Source organism: Arvicanthis niloticus, chromosome 14 (genome assembly GCF_011762505.2).
Source record: "Arvicanthis niloticus isolate mArvNil1 chromosome 14, mArvNil1.pat.X, whole genome shotgun sequence".
NCBI classification, from domain to species: domain Eukaryota; kingdom Metazoa; phylum Chordata; class Mammalia; order Rodentia; family Muridae; genus Arvicanthis; species Arvicanthis niloticus.
The window spans coordinates 13,656,818-13,673,289 of record NC_047671.1 but is presented as its reverse complement, the minus strand read 5'-3'; the positions used below and the strand labels follow the sequence as shown (position 1 = coordinate 13,673,289).

At 47.5% G+C, this 16,472-nt stretch overlaps 1 protein-coding gene across 3 annotated transcripts in view; it reads left to right on the top strand.

The window, feature by feature from the left end:
* Positions 1-16,472, top strand: part of Zbtb7c (zinc finger and BTB domain containing 7C) — a 321,321-nt gene that overhangs the window by 70,694 nt on the left and 234,155 nt on the right. For 2 of the 3 annotated variants that reach the window (XM_076912444.1, XM_076912445.1), the window contains exon 2: positions 2,951-3,162. The exons of the other annotated variant lie outside the window; for it this stretch is intronic. The gene's annotated coding sequence lies outside the window, so the exon portion shown is untranslated. The remainder of the gene's footprint in view (positions 1-2,950; positions 3,163-16,472) is intronic. 3 annotated transcript variants of the gene reach the window in all.

Here is a 16,472-nt window from a genome sequence, read left to right as displayed (position 1 = left end):
TTCTTGCTGGAGAAGAGACCGTGTTTTCATAGTCCCATTGCCTGAAGGATCAAGGAGATGACTGTCCTCTCCTCTCACCAAAGGCAAGAGCTCTGAAAAGGATCAGGGAGACTGAGGAGACATTTCTATATATCTCCTCCAGCCAATCACACGGTAAATGTACCCCGGCTGAATACTGGAGGAACAAAGGGGGGCTCAGCTTCGGCAAGCAAACCCCAAATTGAGATGCAGGGCAATGTAAGAAGGTAGCTCTGTGGGGCTCAGGGGACCCTCGGCACCAGACCCTGCTCCTCCTTTTACAAGAAAGTTCTGAGGGTCAGAGGAAGCAGGAAGGGTGCCACAAACCCATTGATAGACCTCTGAGGCCAGATGCTGGTGAGATCTGGAGCTGAGCACAAGGCTGCCCTAGGTATTTCTCGCCCTTGGGAAAATTGCCTTTTCATATGGTTGGGGGTGGACATTGCAATTTTTCTTTGAGGGTTAATTGTTTGGCTGACAGCACAGATAATTAGGACTGAGAATCCTGGAGCGAGGGTGACAGCACCATCTGCTATGAATATGTTTCAGCCCCACCCCACAGGAGGGCCAGGATGTGCCAGCCCTGCACACACATACCCCGGCCACAGAGATGTGGGTGTCCCGCCATTTGCTGTCTGTCCAGTATCAAATGACCCAGCTGACTGTGTCACTGGTGGGCCAGGATAGTGGCCTGTTTTTTAAGGTCAGCTCCTTCCCTTCCCTCACTGCACGTGTACACACATGGGACTCAATTAGCAAGTAATACCAGGAACTGATTTTTGTTCCTCCTTGTGGTCTAATGTGTTGTGCTTGGTCCTCTGCTGGCCGGAGGCAGGCAGGAGGAGCTACAGAAACTATGGAGCTATTATGTTTGGGTTCATTTTCCTGCCTCCTTCAGGATCTGTCTCCAGTCCTGGCTGGCTAGCCTTGGGTCTGTTTGCTCCAGAATCAGGCTAGCATTGGCTACCAAAGCCAGGAAGAATGACCTGTATGAAAGTCCTGTGTGTCAGAATCAAGCTGAGAAGCTTTTGTCCAGAGTGGGAGCCTTTTCGTCACAAGGGCAGAATCCTGTGGGATTCTTCTTCTTCTTTTCCGTTCTCAGGACTAGATCACAGGCGTTAGACAGCATATGGGGTACATGTGCTTTTCAAAGGGATTAATACTATCACCTCCCTTCCAAAGAGGCTCTATATCCGCCATGTTGCTTGTTGTCTCTTGAAGAAGATTCTCAGGGCAGAGCTGTGGGCCAGGTAGCTTGGAGGCTAGTGAGTTATCAGCACCTAAATTGTGGCCAGTTCTCTTTAAGCCTGAGATACTCTTGTTATCTCAATATCTTTTCAGCTCATTTTCTCTGCTTCATGCCCTGTGCCCAGCACCCTGCACCCCTAACCCTGTGCCCCATGCCCCTCACCCTGTGCCCCGCACCCTGCACACCTCACCCTGTGCCCTATGCCCCTCACCCTGTGATCCTCGCCTCCTCTCTCTCTTTTTACTCCTCATAGCTTTCCCTAGGAGAAGACCCAAATCGTAATTATCTTGCCGCTCCCTAACAAAGGGAGTGGCCACTGTTCCTCTTTGCTTCACTTTCACTCGGCCCTCATCCTCTGGGGGAGATGTGACATTTAGACGAAATTAACCTAGCACAAGGAAGCTTCCTAGAAAAAAACACTGATATTTGAAAGTTGGAAACAAATGCCAGCCTTGACCTTCTCCCTTTTACTGTGTGACATCCAGCTATCTTCTCAACCTCTCTGTGCTTCCCTTTCACCTTTGAAACAGCTCCTCACGGAACTACTACAAAACAGGATGCAAAATCAATGTCTAGGGTGCAGTCATTATACACGTGGCACGTAGGTCATTGTCATCTTGCTTTGATGGTCCTTGTAGGCCGGAGGGGAGAATGTGTGTTCTTTGGTTCCTTTGCTACCTGGGCCTTGTGCGTGGTGCTTCCTCTTGGGCATCTGGGCTCTTCTCCATGCACAGCTCCTTCTCAGCAGCTGGTCCACTGAGGCCAAGAGGACCTCCAGTGCATCTCAGTCATGGGCTGATGACAGACAGCACGGTAGCCTGATGCAAGGGGCAGGGCTGCAGCCTGGGTGGTCCCAGTGCCTTCTGGCTCTTGCTTGAAGAATAGAAGCCACAGTCCTGGCCCTGAAATGTCAGGAATCAGTGGGAGCAGTGTCAGGGTCTTTGTCCCTTGAGATAGGGAGTTTTCTCTCTCCTTACCTCTTCCTTTGAGGTAGAGGGTTGGAAAGACATTCATCACGGGCCACAGGTAGGGTGTCACCCCAAAGTCTTGCCCCATGATTTGGCAAGAAGAGGGGTGTGTCCTGTTTTCCGTGGCTCCCATTGGCAGAGTGACAGTTTCCAATTTCAACATCTTCCAGAACACTGGGACAGATCAGGGGGCTTGTGGATGGGTCTGAGTGTCGGCTAGCAGGCGCATACCTGATTGAAAAGGAAGTCTTTGAAGTAGATAGGGTGAGGTATGAAGAAGTAAGGAATCAGGAATAATGGATGTGTGTGTGAGTACGTGTGTATATGTGTGTGTGTGCATGTGTGTGAATGTGTGTATGTGTGTGCATATGTGTATGTATATGTATGTGTGTGAGTGTGTATATGTGTGTGTATGTGTGTGTGAATGTGTGTGTATGTGTATATGTATGTATATGTATGTGTGTATATGTATGTGTGTATATATGTGTATGTACATGTGTGTATGTGTGTTAATGTGTGTGTATGTGTGTGCATGCATGTGTGGAGCCCTGAGTCTGTGGTCAGAACACTGTCATTGGAAACCCTACGTGACTTAATCACCAGGTACCGTGGGATCTGATAGTAAAGAAGAACAGGAGGCTAGGTAGAAGACAGTTCACGCCTGGACTTGTGTGCCTGGGCCCAATTGTGATGGAGACCTCTGTTCTCCTTGCAGATCTCCTCTGAAGCAGCTGGAGCTCAACTCTCCCCATCCCCGAGGTTTCAGCTACCCAGGAGAGGAAGAGAGGATGGCATGGGGCTTACTCAGGGCTGAGCAGTGAGCCACAGCCTTTTGAACGTGGAGCTCTGACTGGGAGGCTATACAGCTGGAGACTCAGGAAGAATTGATGCTCTGGCCCCCAGCGACATTACATGGTGTAATGACAGGTAATGAACCTGAAGCTCGGCTATCCTTTATCAGTGATATGGCAGTTAGGGGAATATATCAGCTTGTATTCGGCACACAATGTCAGCCTCGGGAAGATAACTGTGCAAACAAAGCCCACGAAGCCCGATAAGATGATAGATGGACACCTTAGAGTTATTTGTTTTTACCCATGTGCTTGTTGAAGCCGAGTACCGGAAGATTTAGCAGCAGCTGAGTTCACTTCCTATGCCTTGTGGGCAAGCCTGGCGCCCGGGTTATGCATGCAGCATATCTTATTTGAGGGGTTCAGAGTACAAATCAAGAAGTCACTATTGTCATGAAAGCTGCAGGAAGCAGGGGACTTATGTCATAGAGGAAATTGAGGTAACAAAGGGCAGGGAAGGTCTTATATACCCATGATGCATGAGGGTAGACTGGGGACTTTGCACCTTGGGACCACTTCAGGTTTGGTTCAGACACCTAGAATTTAGGTGCTGCTGCATTGCTCATGATACATAGAAAAGTTTACTGTGCCCACCCGTTCCTTCAAGGGTTCCTGAGCAAGTAGGGGAAGACTGAAACAGCTGGGAGGTCTTGTGTAGGGATGTGGAGGGGACATGCAGGATCTAGCAGATTCTGTGGGTCTAGCAGTTTATCCTAGGATTTAGCCAAGGTAGGAAGCATCAGGCTAAACTCCAGGGTCAAGAAGGCATGGCCTCCTGAGACTAGAGGGACAGGGTTGACAGGGCTGGAAATGCCAGGACAGAACGGCTACTACTGGTTGTCTGGTCTGCACCACATGTGACATGAGGCTGACCCTCTGGCAGTCTCCCCCATGGGGAACAAAGAAGGCTGAGACAGAAACAAAAATAGCTTGAAGTCTTGGGAAATGACCTGGGGCAATGGGAGAAAGGCCAATGGCTAGCAGCAGGAGGCCGGAGAGGGTGTGGCAGATTCCATCAAGCTCAGGCTAGGGTTGAGGTCTTGGTCAGAGCCAAGGGCTGGGGAGGAGCAGAGCATTAGGACTTCTGGGTGGCCTTGTTTTGAGTCAGTCAGAAAGAATAAGTGGAAGGAATTTAGCAAGCTAAGCCCCTCTCTAGGAAATGGATAGACTACTGGCCACGGGTGGTGGCACACTGGACTCCCACCTACTTCGGGGAGTGGGAAGGAGAGGAAAGAGTACTTGGGGCAGTGGGAGCTTGGCTATGCCTTGGGGCAGGGAAGGCAGCTGCTTAGGTTCTGGGTTAAATATGACGCTGAGCTATTAGTGTTGTGTATCACGGTTCACATTCCCACTCTTGGAGCCAGTAATCTACACATTCCTGCCTGGGCTGGGGACTGGCCAGTGCTGACCCTGAGAGGGGTGTTTAGGCGGGGGCAGTTGGGGCTAAGTGGAGCAGCAAAGGTCCTGCCCTGCAGGGATGGGCTAGGATCCCCTCTGTGTGTTTTCAGGGCTCACGGCCACATCGTGCTGATTAACCAATATTTACCAAGAACTTATTATGTAAGTCATATTCCAGTCACTGAGACCAAAAAACTGACAGAGACAGCTTAAGATAGGAAGGATTTATTTGGGCTCCTGGTTTGAGGGGGTACAGTTCATCATGGCAGGATGGCATCACAGTATCAACAGCTGCTTGTTATCTGTGCAAGCCAGGAAGGAGAGAGTGAAGACTGGAACCAGAGCTAGGTGATAAACTCCAAACCCTATCATTATGGCCTTACATCTACCAGTCAGCCTTGTATTTCAGAGATTCTGTAGCCTCACAGTACAGCACCTCCAGCCGAGGACCAAGTCTTCAAATGCTTGGGTCTCTGGAGGACATTGAACATTCAACCTTAACACCTCTCCTGTTATGAGCATAAAGCCAGAGCTTCTGAGAGCAAGGCGTGTGTCTTAGGTGGGGGTTTCTATTGCTGTGATGAAACTCTATGACCAAAGCGATACGGGGAAGAAAAGATTTATTGCTTCTTATAGCTTATAGTCTGTCATCCAGGGAAGTCAAGGCAGGAACCTGGAGGTAAGAATTGACAGAATCCATGGAAGAATGCTGCTTACTGGCTTGTTCCTCTTGGTTTACCCAGCCTGTTTTCATATAGTTTCCAGGATCACAGGCCCAGGGGTGGAATCACCCACATCAATCACTGATTCTTTTTTTAAAAATGCCCCACAGGCCAATGCCCCTACATGCCAATCTGGTGGGGACATTTTCTCATTGAGGTTCCCTCTTCCCAAATGACTCTAGCTATACCAGGTTAACACTGTGGCCTCATGTGAAGCAGAGGAGACAGCAGAGAACCGGTCCAGGCCCTAGGCATCTCAAAACAGTGTCTTCAAATGAGTAAAAGTCTGTCTTTCTCGGATGCCTCAGGATAATTAAATGGAATGGAGCATGCAGTATACTGAGCACATGGCCCATAATAAGTGATCAATACATTGAAATTATTTCATTATTGGGTTCTCATGGGTAGGAGTGGGACTTGGAGAAGCTTGCTCTATCTGGGGCTTCTGGACAGATTTACAAACCTGGCCATCAGAGGACTGGGGTCCAGCCACAGGAACTGGGGTCAAGGAAGGGACCTAGCACTCAGAATTGCTAACCACATTTTGAATGTTGGGGCAGAGAAAGACAGGAGTCAAAAGAGGCAGTCAGAAATTTATAGTAATGTTGAGCAGAGAGAACGTTCTCAGAGAGTCTGCCTCTCTACATCCCATGTAGGTTCTTAGTATAGGGGAAGCAGGTAACAGAAGCCCAGGTAAGTCTGGAGATTGCGACCAGCCTCAGGAATAAGCCACAATAGTTGCTTTAAATTTGTTAGTAGCCGTATTGGAAAAAAAGGAAAAATTAGCTAGTGTAATTGATTTTAACAATGTGTTCCATTTAACTCAATATAGACCACTATAACTTCAACACATAATCAATATACAATTACAAAGGAGATGTGTTATTCTTCTTCCTACAGAGCATTTGACATACTGGATGTATCTTATACTTAATAGTCCATCTCAGTTAGGACTGGCAACACTTCAAGAACTTGGTGGCCATATGTATCTGGTGGCAACTGGATTGCTCAAGACAGCTCTAGAATCTAGAATCTCTTTCCAAGAAGTGACTGGAGGCCAGGTGGCTCTAGAGCCAAACAAGAACAGAATTTACTGATGTGTAACCTCCTTACGAAATGTTTATAGTGTGTCTCTGGAGAAATTTGTAGAAGAGGTGGACTCATTGTGAGCTGAAGATGACCTTGAACTCCTAATCCTCCTGCTCCCACTTCTGAGGCTCTAAGATTCCAGGCCTGAGCTACCATGCCTAGCTACAATAGATATCTCAAGTCACTATTATCAATGGTGACTTACGTTCTCTGGAGTCATTGTGGCTCCTGGCTCCCCGGGTTGTTGACTCAAGTCTGCCACTTGGGAGTTCCAGACTGAACTTTATGGAGTTTCTAAAATACCCGAAAGCATTCAGAGCTTCATCGGAAGTGGAATGAATAATTTCTATAATGCCAGGTAACCCTGAAGACCGAATAAAATGGTGAGCGACTGCTGTGTGACACTGGGTGTCGAGAAATAATTCTTTTTATTTTTGTAAATAAAATGGAAATGAATGTGAATTCCTTTATGGGCTGACATTGGCAGACTTCCCAGCAGGCATTGCTGCAGTCCTGTCTCAGCCCTTCTGGTGCATGAGAACCTTGGGCTTTGTAACTCAGGAAAATGGGAGGGTGGCCAGCCCTCAGCCCATGGGGAAGCTCCAGACCCCTGTGGCTATCTGGAGCCAGTCTGCCCATGTCTGTCCTCTCTTAGGTGTCACAAATACCAAAGTGCACCCAATACAGTGAAGGCTGTCAGCCAGTCTGGGGTCCAGGTCATGCTATGATGTTAGGGTCCCACCCGGTGATCTTCCCATGACAGTTGACCTTCAATCCTGGCTTTTCTGACTTCAGCCTCAGCCTTTGAAGCAGAGACCCAGCCCTATTGTAGCAAACGCCTTCCTTCACAGCTGTAAAGATGCAGCTCCTTAGGATAAGAAAGCCCATATTTCATTGTCAAAAACCATGGCTGCTCTCTCTGGGAATGGGGGACAAGGTACACTTATTATTCTGTGACTATCCTCTGTAGTTGCCCCTGGCACCCAGCAACAGCAGAAAGCAGTAATTGCTGTGTTTTTATTAACACAGTGTCCTACATGTGTCGCTGGAACTCTACAAGGTCAACTTCCCCTATGCTCGGGCTCTGTCCAAAGAATGCATTAAATAATTTTTGCTTTCTGATTTGGTTTTTTTGTTTTGTTTTGTTTTGTTTTTTTTTTTTTGTTTTGGTTTTTTGTTTCCTGAGACTCACATAAGTGCTTGTGTGAGGTAGGCTTTTGTAGAAACAGCAGGTATTTATTATGAGACTCTGGGTTCCTCCAAGGACTACCTGGCCTCAGAACCCAGCTGGAATTTTGGCCTTGATTCCATGCCCCTGATTCCAAGAAGGTGCATTCTCCCTCACCTTCTGATATCAGGTTGTGCTCCAGGCAGTGTCCTCTCAGTAGAGTGCTCCTACTGGGTGCTCCAGCTCCACTCTTTCTTTTCTGGAGTAGGGAGGGTTCATTTGGTGGTGGTGATGGCAAGTGTCCATGACATCTTTATTTTCCCACCCTGCTAGGTGGGCTCTCTAGCCAGGCTGTTCTGGTTGTTCACAATTTGTCCTTATACAATGCAAGTCTGTGGATCTGAGGTAGCCCTGCAGATCTCTCTGCCTCTTTAGTAGAGGTGTAGCATCTGTGGGCAGATGGGTATCCTACCTGCTATGGAGGTATGAGATCAGGAGATGAAGGTAGGCACAGTGGACAGCAGATAAATGTTCATGGACCATGCAAGAATGAAGAGGAAAGCCTAAAGCAAATGGAATATTCCCAGGCCTCTGGCCCCGAACTTCACTCTCCAGGGTAGCAATCTGGACCTTGTGTAGTGGAGTGAGGGGCCTCTGATGCTCACTGTGTTGGTGGCATTGTGCTATTTTAGAATAGAGGTCTTCCATTGGCATCCCAGCAGGTGCCAGCAGGTGCCAGCAGGTGCCTGCTTCCTATTTGATGGGTCCTAAGCCACTGAGTTGTAATGAATCTTAAGAGACTCTAAAGCCTATGTCATTCTGGCTTTCTATCTATTTTAGAAGGTGGCATGGCACACTTGGGTGGCAGTGTGTGAGGCAGGGTGTCACAAAATCCAGCACACATAGTCAAGAGTGTTACTCTGGCTCTTCTCAATTTGCCGGGTGGCCCTGTCCAGATCTCTGAACATTTCCTCTGTCACCTTCCTGGATGTGAGGAAGTATGGGGCAATGGTTTTACTCTGTGTCAAGCCACACCTCCATCTTGAAAGGAATAGGCTTGATGGTGAGTTGGTGGGTCTCGCCGCTCAAGGTTGGTGAGAACTGGGACCTCTCACTTTCCATGCTGAGTCTCTAGGGGTTTCTCTCTGCAGAATCAGTCTCAATGCTGCTTCCTGGGGGTCCACAGGGAGCAGCTCCCCATGTAGTACCTCAAATCTTAGAACAGGGAGAGGCAGAAAGCCCCATTGCCCTTGACTGACAACCTTCATACATGTACTTAACAATTTTAATTTTTCATGATTCTTCTGATAAAAATAGTGCCCAACTAAAAACAAAAACATTTGTATTTTCCATCTCCTTAATTAGTTTCTAATTTGGGGGTTCTTATTAGCTTAAAATCATCTCACTGAGATGGCCCTCCGATGAGGGAAAAACATTCGAGGCACAATCAATTCCAGCGAGATCTTCCTATTTAATTATGCTGATTGGCGCACTGGAGACCCCCACACTATGAGCCTCTCAGAATAAGCTTGATTTGTGCGATCTGGTTTTTTAAAATTTTGGGGATGCATATTTATCACGTTCAGGCCAGTGTTGTTCTCCTTGAGGTTCTGACTTACCGCCTGAGACGTGGGAAGAAGATCCCAGGGGCTTTTAGCTTGGACTTCCTCCCGTGGACTCCTTGGGAGGGCCCAGCCTACAGGGAACACAAGATCTTCCATGTGTCTGGCAGTCAAGAGGCAGGCTAGGAAAGAGCGGGCTGATGGAGCTGTGGGGCTGGGTGATAGAGGAAGGCTTCCATGAGATCATTTTAAAAAGGCTAATTCTGTGTCAGAAATGTTTCCAGGACAAAATTCTAGAATGTGCTCCTCTTCAAAGACACTGGGGAAACTAATTGATTAAAGAGAGTTGTCCCTCATCCTCCAGACCCACTGGTCAGTGTCAGCTCTGCTGAAGATTGGGTAGCCAGATACAATGCAGATACAAGGAGAGACTACCCAGGTATAAAAATAAAATTTAAAAGGAAGAATCAGAGAGATTTCCCACCAGGGTTCCGAGCTCTTTCATGCACCAACAGCTACTGGTGCCTTTTGGGGCCTCAGCCTTCCCATCCATAAAATGAGCTTCAGATTATCTTCCTGTACCTTACAAGAACACCGTGGCTTTGTGCAGTAGAAAGCCCAGGATCGAAGACTAAGTTTTGAGTCTACTTGGTGCTGATCCCTGAGACTTTTCAACCTGCACACATTTGTTCGCAGACTTGTATTGCCTGTCTCTGTGAGTACCATCCAGCACTGTGTGTAAGGCCCTATGTACAGGGCACCATCCAACACTACCCAGAGGGTGGCAGTCAGTAGGCGCCACACACTGCCATATGAAGGCAGTAAGGTAAAGGGAACTTGTGATGTCGTCGGGGCTGCAGTAAGAGTCAGCAGAGGACCTGGAAAAGCTGTTCTAATATGGAATGGTGCAGAGTCAGAGCAAGTTGGTCTTAGCTAGGGTGGTCTGTGATGGGTGGACTGAGAGCCACACACTGTTTCTGGTAATTATCTCACAGTTCCACCCTGCATCCTTGGAACCGACCCCTCCCATCCTGCAGCCCAGTTTATAAACTCTGTGTACATTCCTGAGCATAGGACTAGGCACGCAAGCCCTTCCTGTGCAGAGCAGGGTTGATGGTCTTCTCCCAGCCCTTCCAGCCTCTCCCATCTTTTTTCTTTTTTACTCCATCTCCTCCAGTTTTCCAAGAAGGTCTAGGGTTGAGCATCCATCCACACGTCCTCACTCCTGCCTCCTCTTTAAGCCATGGGCCAGAGCAATGCAGTGTGACCTGGACATCTGCCATCATCACACCATCCCTTGAGTGCAGGCCACTCAAAGACAAAAATCACTAGGGAGTGGGGTAGCATTGGCTTACGTGGAGATGAAAGGAGGTAAGGCACCCAGGAAGTGGGCTTGGTTTCCTAGGTGCAGAGAGCTGCCTGGCACACTGACTCTCCTGGCTCATTGGGTCACTAGCACTGGTCATTTCCAAGCCCATCCTGTCCTTTCATTTGTAGAGCAGAAATGAAAGCCAAGACTGGAGCGGGCTATGCCAGGGTGGGTATTCAGCAAGGTCTATCCAGTACCCTGACCTGTGCCTGCATTTACAGATCCATTGCCCTTGGTAGTCCTGGACAGATATAGCTTAGCTCATGAGATGGGGTCTGTTGTAAGTACTAGTGTTGGGATTGTTACCTTATGTTGTTAGTACTGATGTTTTGGGCTGAGACTTTCTCAGCATCTGGCCCAAGGTTAGACCTATTTGTGAACCTGCCTGAAACAAGAGAGCATGTGTGTGTTCCCCAGTGTGATATAGGAGACCGTGTCTCCCTCCTGTCATTGTGGTGGTGACAAAGCTCTTGGCTTCAGGGCCTTAATAAGGTTCAGTTCTTGTTTCTTTCATCTTGGCCACCAAGAGACACAAGCCACCCTCAGCCTCAGTTCCCTTCCCTGGGAATGGAAAGGAACTGACGTCACTCTTTAACTGTAAAGAGATGGTTTACATGGGCGGTGCATACTCAGGTTCTTCAGAGTGTGAGGAATTGGTCCACCAGTAAAACAAAACAAAACAAAACAAAACACAGCAGCATGTATATTCACTTATGCACCCACCCCCTGAAACTGCACCTATAAGACAAAAATCTCAGAGGAGCAAAAATGTGTCTGCCTCCATCATGGGCAGGTGGAAGAGACATTAGCAACCCCACCTCATCCCCTGTATGACATAAGAGAGCTGATGCCCTGTTCTGCTTTTCCGTGGTCCAAGTTGTATAACCAACTAAAAACCAACAGGAAGTGGAGTGAAACCTTCCCATGTTGAGAGAACTTGATTGACAAGTTAACAATATTTGTTAATTGATCCATGCACAGCTTGCCTTTTTAATGGCCTTAGGGGAAGAAAGCTTATTATTCCGTTAGAGAGATGCTCACTCCTTGGGGAAGCCTCCCTGGAGTCAGTGGTCTCGCTACCCCTTGGGTAAGGTCAGGTGGCTGCTGGGGCTGGCAGCAGACCTTCACTCACCCACTTACTTCTCGGAGGTTTGTGATTCAGCACTCACTCCGGCCTGCGATTTATAGTTAACGGTTCATTTTTTAAATGAACGCGTGTCTGGAGTCTTCCATCAGTCGATGGCTGACGTTTAGGAAGGAAATGGTAGTATTGACTTGGCAGTCGTGAATGAGCTTTAGAGTGTCCAATCTACCTCTTTTCCTTTTCTCATGTCCCTTCTCCTTCCATCCCCCCCCTCTCTCTCTGCCCCTCACTGTGCTGCCACAACTTGACACAAAGCCAGAGTCATTTAGGAAGAGGGGACATCAATTGAGAAAATGCCCTCACCAGATTGGCGTGTGAGCACACCAGGAAGCAGCACTCCTCCATGTCTTCTGCTTGAGTTTCTGCCTTCAGGTTCCTGCCCTGACTTCCCTTCCTGCTAGACTACAACTCTAAGCTGAAATAAATCCCTTTCTCTCCAAGTTACTTTGGTTATGGTGTTTTATCACAGCAATAGAAACCTTACACTCCCTCTTTCCCTGTTTCCTTGCCTACTTTCTCCCCAACATTTTTACATTTCTCCTTTTATGGACTTAGAAAAGAAACACAAGATCACGATCTTATTTGAAGGCCCCAGAGAGTGAGGGTGCAAACACAGGGCCAAGATTCTGCAGAGTCCTCAGCCCCACTCGCTGTAGGATGCTAAGGAAGAAAGTCCCAGGTTCCCACTGGGCTTCAGGTCCTCCCACATAGGTTGAAAGAGGGGTTTCCCTTGAGCATCTGTCTGAGGGCTAACTCAACAGTGTGTAGACAGCCTGCTGTCAGTCAGGAAGATCTTTGCTCCAGTAACAAAATTAACTTGCATACACAGAAGAAATTAAAATCACACAGTGATGTTCAATTGAATGAAGGGATTAGGTCTCTCCACAATCAACAAAGATGATTTGGGAGTTACTATTTGATTTATGCTCACACAATCTCTTTGATATCTGCTTGCATTATGGGTCTAGAAAATACCTTCGTATTAAGCATATGACTTCTAGCTGTATATATTTTATAGCTTATATTTTTGCTTAATATTTATTTTTAAACTGCTTACATACCTTACTCTAATTCTTTACAATAAGGCTTTCTATAATGTGGATGTAATTTATTAATAGGGTAGAGTTAATTTAGTTCCTTGGTGAACGTCTGGATGATATATTAGGTTCTAAGATTTACTGTTTGGCTGCTCTCCTACCCCAGAGGATCAGAGAAGAGGCTGAAGAGAGCAGGGCACCTCTGTCCTTAGGGAAAGGCTTCATTCTCTCACTTCTCCAGATCCTTCTCTGGCAGACACAGTGCTGAGCATGTATGGGCACTTGGTGCCATGTGAAAGCCAGATCAAGTCTGGGAGCACAGGGAGGAAGCCCTGGGCAGGAAGAACAGTGGGTAGAGTGTATCAGGCATGGGACTCTGAGAATTTAAATACATGTTTAGTATATTTTGGCTGCTCCTAGAGCTGACAGGAGGCAGGCAAACCAGATGTGGTCATGAGCAAACGTGGGCACAGCCCTGTAGAGAACCACAACCCTGGCACCGCCTGGGACACAGGCTAGTGAGCCTTCCTGGTCCTTCCAGAATAGGGCAGGGGGACCAGGTGGCCTTGCCTAGGCTGAGCGTGTGGCAGCACAACCAGCTCCCTGTGCTCACTACCTTCTTTCTGTACCAAAGTGAGGGTGAATTGTAGTCATGAACTTTTCCATCCTACTTTAATAACGGTCCAACCTCTCCTCTAGCCTACCAACCACCAAAGGTAGTGGAAAAGAAAAGTTATTAGGACACAGGGGAGTAGACCTGTTTAAAAATAATCACTGCAGGGCGATCTTTGTTGTCAGGATATTAGCCATTCAGTCCAGTAGCAAACACCAAATATGAACCAGCAACTGCAGTCCAGTCCACCACACACAAACAGTCAAACACCACACGTGAACCAGCAAGGGCAATTCAATCCAGAAGAAACTGAAAGGCTCACCAATCAGCCGAGGTCATGGAATTGGCAAATGCTGCAGGACCCTCACAAGAAGTTCTTTGGTGAGTTTCTCTCTGAGGTGGCACCACAAGCAGAGCTCAGCCACACAGTGTAAGGTGAGCCAGTATATACCTGCTGTTGGTGAAGAACAGTGAGGCAGAGCAAAGCAACCAATGCTTGAGCTCCCACTGTCTGTGGGGCCATATTTATACTCCTTCATCCTGGGTCTTTTCATGTGTTTGCTACAGCAAAACATCCTTTCCCCTGTGTCTGCTTCAGGAAAACAGTCTTTCATGTGTCTGCTTTAGCAAGGCATCCTTTCACCTGTATGCCCCAGCAAAACATCATTTGACATAACTGACTTTCCAAGGAAACCGGAAGTTTCCACTCGAGTGAGTTCCTTGACAGGACACTGTCAGCCTCCATTCTCCCAGGAAGGCAGATGGGAGAAGATCTTGGCTTTCTACCTGCAGTTATCTCCCATCTCCTCTGTCCAACTGAACTAGAGTTATAGTTCAAACCAAAATGCTGGGCCAGGCATGGCGGTGCTCTGTGTGATCCCAGCACTGGGAAAGAGCAAGCTGGAAGGTCGTGAGTTTGAGCCCAGCCTGGGCCGCACAGTAAGACCATGTTTTAAACAACAACCATGAATCAAAAAACCTGTACTGCTCAAAGGTATGTAGTCATTTCTTTACGTCAGTCTCATTTCCCCTCATCCCTGTCCCTGCTGTAGGTCACCACTGCTGCTGCATTGTGGGCTATTCCTATAGTTCTTTGTGTTGTTAGAATGCCGAGATCTTAATGCATATCCCTAGGTTTCATTTTTCCATATAGAAAATAGCCTACTGACTACTCCATAGAGGATTTTGGGTTTTATTTCCTTAACTATATGTCCTGGGAATCTTTCTACATTTGTACAGATAGTACTTTTAGGCCTTCTAAGTATTTTACCGCAGTATGCACGTACCAAGTCTGTTAAGTCCAGGATTCTTTTCTTCTTGCTACAAAAAACAGTTATTTGTTTGATCTTGAATCCATCTGAACTATTTTGTTTGTGTACGCTTAATTACAAAGTAGCCTAAGTCCTTGCTGAGTAGAGTATACATTATCTATAAACAAGTTAAGTGAACAATTTAAGTCTGATGTCACGGTCTCCACCTGGGCTGTGCCTGTGGGTCTTGGCACCTGGGTGTCAGCACTTTCTGCTGAAACCTTGTTTCTGTGTGCATACTCCCCTCACGTGTGATCATATCCATTTGGCTGCAGACCGTGAAGCCCTTTCCTCACCAGTGCATGAGAAAGGGATATTTCACACACACTTTACATTAGCACTGTGATTTAGCTTCTGCATGAATAAGAATCAATGCAGCAGCCAACTGCTACTGGAGCCCATTTAGAATACACTCCAGGCATCCACAGCCCCACCTTTGACTGTGATCTTGTCAGGTGCCATTCGGTAATCATAATAACAACGTATTTTTCTTGGGTGGGCCCTTCCTGGGCCTGTGGGCCTGTACCTCTGCCACTCTGGACTTTTTCCTATCCAGGGAGTGTCTGAGTCTATCGGTGGCCTCTAAAGTGAGTTTCGTCCTGGTCGGTTAGTAGATCAAATCATCGATCAGCCAGCAAAGCTGCCATCCTACAGCGCCAGTGCAATCCTGCACAGCAACCTGTAAGCTCTCTGTATTTATTTGGTTGGGAGTTCAGCGCAGTCATGAGTCTGACACGGACTCTCACAGCCAACGGTGAGGCCACTTCAGCTTCAGCCCACTTCACTACTCAAAAATGCTTCTGGAGCATGCACTACTTTTCGGTCCTCATGCCTTCATGGCATCTATAATGCCACCATTGTCCCCCGTCACCCAGCAGGCCTGCTCATCCTACGCCATGCTCAGTGTGCTTTCCCAGTAGAAGTGTGAGGGCCCTGCTGCCTTTAGATAGAAGGGAGGAGTGTCACGAGCACCCGTCCGTGAGCTCCTCCTCAATTCTCAGCCTACCCTTAACTCCTCTTCTTTTTGGCTTCTAGAACAGCAGTGCCTCCCTGCCTGGGGATGTGAGTGCTCTACTCTTTCCAGTCAGTGGCTTTGCTCCTTCTCCAGGTTAACCCTGGCTAGCCCTGGCTAAGATTAGAGAACATCCCAGCTTTTGCTCAACTTAGATCTTAGTGCTCATGTTAGCCTCGGTCAATGTAATTCAGCGTGATCCCATGACTTAGGCCATGTGGACTTCTGTAACAAGATGCCGAAATAGTAGGTTTTTGTTGTATTCTTCCAGTGTGTGTGTGTGTGTGTGTGTGTGTGTGTGTGTGTGTGTGTGTGTGTTAAAACACAGAGATTTGAATGTGTGTGTGTTTCTGGTTTCTACTTTATCATATATAACATAACCTACGACTACTATTGACCCAGGCCTGTGGCTCGCACCTGTAATCTTGGCACTTGAGAGGCAGAGGCAAAGGATTGCTTCAAGGGCCAGGCCAGCCTTGTTTACATAATGGCTTCCATGCCAGCCATTATGCCAGGGTTACACACAGAGAAACCAGACTCAAAAAAAAAAAAAAAAAAAACCCAAAACAAACAAAAAGTCCAACAGCCTACTATAGACTACTGCACTCTACACTGCAGCTCACTTTATCTCTTTGCTGTATATCCTGGGAAACTCATCACAACAGAGCATGCCCCTGCCTCACAACCCACAGAGGCTGTCCTCCATCTGAGGGCAAGAAGGCCAAAGTCAAGCAACCAGCAGATATGATGGCCAACTCCTCTATCAGCAGCCCCTTCTGACTGTGTCTCCACATAGTTTCCTCCAGGCAGCTCACTGGAGCCTTCCGTGAGGGCAGTTGTCTCATACTCTGATCTCATGACATAACCCCCAGTACTGAATGCCTCCTAATACAGTCACTTACGGGTTATAAGTTTAACTTAAGAATTTTGAGGGGTCACAGACATGAAGACCATGGCATCCT